The sequence below is a fragment of the Egretta garzetta genome, unplaced genomic scaffold, assembly GCF_000687185.1.
Source record: "Egretta garzetta isolate BGI_Z169 unplaced genomic scaffold, ASM68718v1 scaffold706, whole genome shotgun sequence".
NCBI classification, from domain to species: domain Eukaryota; kingdom Metazoa; phylum Chordata; class Aves; order Pelecaniformes; family Ardeidae; genus Egretta; species Egretta garzetta.
In genome coordinates this window covers 764,876-771,700 of record NW_009260015.1, presented here as the reverse complement: position 1 = coordinate 771,700, position 6,825 = coordinate 764,876, and positions in this window count along the sequence as shown.

The following is a 6,825-nucleotide window of genomic DNA, read 5'->3' as shown; positions in this document are numbered from 1 at the left end:
GAGCTCGGGGCGGCCTGCGCCGGCGGGCGCCTGGTCAGCAACATGATCTCCTCCATCTCGGAGACAGAGCTGGACCTGAGCAGCGACAGCAGCAGCGGCAGGGCCCCCCCCCCCCCCCCCCCCCCGCCCCGTGTGAGTCGGCAACAAGGAAAGCATGGCTCCCACCTACTCACTGGGGGTCACTAGGGACAGGCATGCTTTCCATGCAGGGAGAAGAAACAGAACAGCTTTCCCACACCCTCACCATCCGTGCCCGGGAAGGGCCTTCTGCCATACCCCAACACGCCGCCGCGCCCGTCACGAGGGACCAAAGCCACAGCAAACCTCAGCTTTTCACCTACCAGCTCAGAAAAGTTACCACCTTTTCATGGAATTAGGAAAATCAGCTCATTGTAGTTTCTCTATCATAGCAATGAAGCTGGTTTTCATTTCATTACCTGTACCTGAGAGCAAAGAAAAAAAAGGGAGAAAAACCCAACAATTTTCTTTAAAAATAAATGAATCCGTCAAGTTGCAGCAAACTACTCACAGGAGAATTCATCCTTGGAATTTAATACAGAGAAGCTCTGCAGTGCACCAGTAGACACTTTAAATAATGCCTTCCCAAGGCATGTTATCCTCTCCTCTAAGTGAAAGAAAAAAAACAAAAAAAAAAGAAAAGGTTATATATCCAAGTTCAGTAACTATTACCCCTACAGTAGCTGGCAGGCACTGTAGTAGTACTGGAGACAGCTGACTTAGGGGTAGGACTACTTTCAGTATGAGCACATGGCAAGAAATTAATTGTTTTTCTCAGATTTTTAGTATTGTTGCCCCAAGGAAAAACTGAAGTGGCAACAGAAGCAAGGTATGTGTGTATCACAGCCCAGACCGGGTAATTGTTCTGATTTACGGCTGGGCTGGGAGAGCCTAAAAATGAGGTTACTTAGTTGCCTAGACTAGGATATATGGTTCCTGATTCAGATTTCCGTATTTTCTCCCTTTGGCCAAAGAATCCAGGAGTTTGAACCAGGAGCACATACAGTTACATGCAAAGAGAGCTGCCGGGTGGGAAACACGTGGGTCAAGACCTACCTGTCAGGAAGGCTTTCATGGACAGCCTCTGCTGTACACCTCCATGATGGAGGAGTAACAGAGAACCGAGATGATGAGGGCTGGATTTCCTCTTCTGTAAAACCCAGCTACAATAACATTCTTGTTGGGGCACACCAAAGGCTGGCAGCTCTCTTCGCACCAGGAGGGATCCCTCAGGCAGGCAAGGAGGAGCCGGGGCAGCCCCCAGCACCCATCTGGCACCTCCTGAGGCTGGGCCATCAGCCCAAAGGCTGGGCCAGGACATCAGCCCAGAGGTCGGGCCAAGGCCAGGCAGGGCTGTAAGGAGCTAGAGACCAGCCCTGTTGCAGCATCACCAAAGCACAGGCTGATGGCCCCCGCCTGGGCTGAAATAGGGTTCTGGGAGGGGTGGGGAGAGGTCCCAGGTGGGGCTGATCAGGTCCATCAGTGCCCCAGGGCCCTGGCAAGTCTGAATGTACGTAGCCACTTCCAAACAAAAAAAGGGGGAAAAAAATTAATATATGAGTATCCCTGGTTTTCCTCCCTTTGCAGAGCTAGGAGCAAAATTCCCGTTTATTTCAGTAGCAAAAAGAAGCATCTGCCCTCCAGCAGGAGTGGAGAGGAAGGAACTGCTGCTGAATTTTTGGATGGGTAACTTACCCCTTCCACTCAGGCCCACAGAAGGACGCCATGTGCAGGTGACAACTCATGCCTCCAGATTCAGTATTTGCTGAGTTCCATAGGTGAAACTGTGTCACTGACGAATACCGGATGCAAGTTTTCTGGACTCGTCTGTATTTTTAATTCCAGCCTTACTGGAATACTGCAAATAGTCTACAACTTTACTTTCTAGACGATTCACGACCTGATCTTGTTTTCAATTTTCAGCCAGAGGGGATCAAACATACCAAAATTCGCATGCACTTCAAGAATTTTTTTCTGCTCCTTTCACTACTCTTTTTTTTTTTTTTTTTTTTTTGTAAATAAAGCTTCACAAAATGTCCTAGGGGTTAGAATTTGAGTCTATTTTCAAAGAGAAATTTTTTGGCATATCAAATGTCTGTAGACTTAAAAGTTTGTTATTCTTGACTACAATGCTGTCGCAGACATCCCAGCAAAACAGACATTTATCCTTGTTTTACTATCTGGTTTGACTCTGCTTATTGTGAATAATTGTGAATAATATTGCGAACAGGCAGCAAATACCTACTCCTAAAGGAGTGGCAGCATTCCGCTGTTCTCTAAAAGTTTTAGCTAGTATTCAACATGCAAAAGAGTAAAGAGTCTCCATAAAAAAAATTTACTGCAATGACTTTTTTTTTTTAAAAATTAAACTCCAGAAATGACAGTTACAGTGCTACAATATTGATTCTCCTTCGAAAATGAATGCATCGAGTACTTTAGGCGTAGTGCTTTCAGGACTTACCCAATGTTATCAAAATAAATGAAAAGAAAATCTGTGCTTGTACAAGCTGGCACAAAAGGAAGTGGGGCTTTTGGCAGAATTTTTTAATTCTAAACACCCGATCATGTGTAAATGATGACAGAATTAACGTACACGATTAAATCTTGCTCTGACCAGCATTAGGTATGCATCTTTGTCTCTAATGACTATGGAAAGTTGAAAATTTTTGGAACATCCTTTGCCTCCCTGATTCTGTCAGCCAACACAGGATCCTTCCACGCTGGCTGCAAGCTGCCGCCGAGGATGGCTCCTTGCTGCTCTTCTGAGCGCACACGCGCCCATCCGGCGCACGCTGCCGACGGCGGCACGCAGCCCACGCCAGCGCCTTCGGGACGGTTACACGTGTGGTTAAATTACGCACGTGCACGCTTAAGCGCTTGGCTGGATGAAGGCCAATATAGCGGCTCGCAGCTCCTTATTTCACATGCAAAAAATTGGTTCAAGACCAGTCATGTGTATGATTGCAGGCTAATTTCTTAGTCTTGATTATTTTGCGATGTTGAGAGACTTCTGCAAGACATCCTTCATCGTCTTGCTTCCAGCAAAAGACTAAAACCAGCCCATCTCCAGTTGGCAATGTCAAAATAGGAGCTAGCAACTTCTCCCGCAAAACATCTTCAGCTCTGCGCAAGCCCAGGCAGCCAGGATGTACTCAACTACTTCTAATTTACAGTGGTTTTGCTGCGGTGTATTTCAGAGGTGAGACTAAAACTCTGCTTGGATTACAGCACGTGGTAATAAACCCCTGTGGGCTGATCTGCGGTGCTCAGCAGGTGTTTCACATCCAGCCTTTTTCCCTTACATTTGCATTGCTTTAGGTCATCTATAAGCACCCAGCTGCATCTCCGGCGTGTATTGCTCTGTATGTCTCATACTTCAACTCCACAGGGAGACTTCAGTAGCAGTATTTCAAAATTGCCCATTTTGGCTGCGATGTATGGACCTAACCTGGACAAAGCAATTTACAGAAACTTCATTTAGCCGCTTTAGTCTCCACGGCTTGCTCCGGTTTTGCTGAAGAAAATACCTGGGTCCCTGAAGTTGCCCTGCTGCAGGCATGAAGAGGCTGATGTTTTGGCTAAGCAGAGCATCACGGCACCCCCGTTCTGCCTCAACCCATCAGGAGGCTGCAGACCTGGCTGACCCAAACTGGGGTTCAGTGCCGGGGCTCAGCCCCGGAGGCAGCCTCATTCGCAGCACAGGTAGAACTGAGTGCGCCAGGGGCGGCCTCCGACTGTGGTCCCTACCCGGAGGGAATGCTGAATGTTGGACACTGAAATGACGGTTTGACATTTTCCCCGCGTCCTCCTCCCTGGCATTCCTTATAGTCTTCCTTAGGCATCTTTTCATTATTCAAAAATTATTTCAGGGTGTATGAGCAAAAAAAAAGAAAAAAAGGTATTAAATTGCTCTGTTCCTTTCACAGGCAGTTCTTGGAACTTAGCGATGGGGATGGGTTGAGTCCGTTTTCCAGAAAGTGCCTCTACCAAGGAGAAATGCATAAAGGAAAGAGTATTTCATCTGGATAACCCAAAGTTTCCATTACAATCCCATAACGTCTAATTATGTGCTCCATAAATCTTCATATTTTGTTATGAAGCTCATAATAACAAAGTCTGATAAATAGATTCTCTCCCCTGGCCACTACCAATGGAGTAGAAAAAAAACTTATTTATGAAGCTTTATTAATAAAATGTGAATAATTCAAACAGCTTCTTCAGTGAAGAAACAGCAGTGGAGTATATTCTTATTTGCATATAAATGAAATGATGCTTTAGTGTCAGAGTGAAGAATTAAATAATATGAATTTTTACAGTGCAGTCCTGACAGCCTCATAAATATTGTGGTCATAAGTTGCAGTTTGCTTAAAAATCTCATTTTATCTTTTATTACAAAAATATGACCAAAGGGCCAAGTCCTCCTCATTTTACACGTGTGAGTATTCCCAATGACAACACAATTATTCAGTAAGTGAGGTTACCAGATTCAGCCTTATGTCAGACAGCGGAGCAAAAGCAGAGCGTTATCTGCGTATCTATTAGGAGAACAGGATCTCTTATTTAACCATGAGAAAAACCTTCTGTGTTGGTAAAATGTAGAGAACAAGGAAGACAATTGTAACTCTGCGTTCAAACAGATGCTCCAAGTAACGGGGATATACAGCGTGGGGAAAGGGAAAGCGCTCAGCTAACACCCAAAAGATGCCAGTTTTCCCCTTAGTTACGCGGGTACCGGTCCGGGCGAGCCCTGAATTCCTGTTAGGCTGCAAGCAATGCCAAAAGCTGCAGCAAATGGAAGAACAATTAGATGACTTTAAATGGATCGTTGCTGCTGAGGCAAGCTTTGATTTTGTCTATTTTAATTTTGTCTAAAGGCTGAAAAAGTCTCTGAAGCGCAACCCCAGTCCGGCTGTCTTGCTTTGCTTTTGGCTGTAGTCTCAATCATCTGCTGAGCCACATTTGACAAGCCGAGCCCTCGGCAGGCTCCATATTTGAGCATGGCAGGACTGGCTTTGGGTAGGCAGAGCTGAGCTGGATGAAGAGCATTCTCCTAGGGGAAAAATAAAGGCACGGGCCAGGGACGCTCCGTAAGGATCTCCTGAGGTTCCAAGAGGCGTTGAGCAGTTTCAGCAGCTGGGACAAGAAGTGAGCGCCGTCATCTCCCCATTACCTGGCAGCGGTATTTTTCCAGCCACGGTGCTGTGCGAGTGGGACAGGATAGTCAAATATGGAAAAGGCATACATGGAAAGGGTGGTAGGAGGAAAAGAATTATGTATAGAGGTTTTGGAAAGCTTGTAAAGTATAGGAATTTATTTATGAAGTCTATAAAAGAGGGATGATGGGTGTATATAGTCTGATCGCCTGTAAATTACAGGCAACTGTGTTTGACCCTGAACGGAGCCTGCTGTACTCAAACAGCTCCTGAGATTGTAGGAGCCAACAAGGAAAAGCCCATGAAACACCTCAAAGGAAACAAGGAGTGTACTGCTATGAAGGTGATGAGGCCGACAGCTCAGATGAGATGCCTCTATACAAACGCACGCAGCATGGGAAACAAACAAGAGGAGTTGGAAGCAATCATGCTGCTAGAAAGCTACGACCTGGTTGCCATTACAGAAACCTGGTGGGATGAATCCCATGACTGGAATGTAGCTATTGATGGCTACAGGCTGTTCAGAAGGGACAGGCGAGGAAGGAGGGGCGGGGGCGTTGCCCTTTACATCAAGAAATCATTACAGTGTGAAGAGCTGTCCCTGAAGAATAGCCACGAGCAGGTCGAAAGCTTATGGGTAAGAATCAGAGAGAGAGGCAACAAAGGGAACCTGGTGGTTGGTGTCTACTACAGGCCGCCAGATCAAGAGGAGCTGACTGACGAAGCATTCTTCCTCCAACTCCGGGAGGCTTCGCGCTCGCAGGCCCTCGTCCTGCTGGGGGACTTCAACCACCCCGACATCTGCTGGAAAACCAACACGGCAAGATGTAGGCCATCCAGCAGGTTTCTCGAATGCATTGAGGACAACTTCTTAAGCCAGGTAATAGACACCCCTACCCGAGGGGATGCGATACTGGACCTGGTGGTCACCAATGCAAGCGAGCTCGTCGGAGATGTCCAGATCGGAGGCAGCCTGGGCTGCAGTGATCACGCGCTGGTAGAGCTCACGCTCCTGAGGGAAATGGGAAGGACAAAGAGTATAGTCAGGACCCTGAATTTTAGAAAAGCCAACTTCCAGCTCCTCAAGGAGATAGTCAGTAGGACTCCCTGGGAAACGGCCCTCAGGGACAGGGGAGCAGAACAGAGCTGGCAGATCTTTAAGGAAGTGGTCCACAGAGCGCAGGAGCTATCGATCCCTAGGTGTAAGAAATCAAGCAAAGAAGGGAAGAGACCAGCGTGGTTGAGACAGGAGATGCTGGTCAAGCTAAGGAGGAAGAGGGAACTGCACAGGCAGTGGAAGCAGGGACAGGCATCCTGGGAAGAGTATAGGGAAGTGGTCCGGTTGTGTAGGAATGGGGTCAGGGAGGCGAAGGCGCAGCTGGAGCTTAACTTGGCTAGGGATGCAAAGAATAATAAAAAGGGATTCTACAGGTATATCAGCCGGAAAAGGAAGGTTAAAGAGAGTGTACCCCCGCTGATAAGCGAGACCGGCAGGCTGGTAACAGCAGATGAGGAGAAGGCTGAGGTACTCAACAACTTTTTTGCCTCAGTCTTCACTGGCAACCTCTCTCCTCACCCCTCCCAAGTCGATGGATGGCATGAGGGGGACCGGGAGGGCGAAACCCCTCCTGCTGTAGGAGAAGACCAGGTTCGT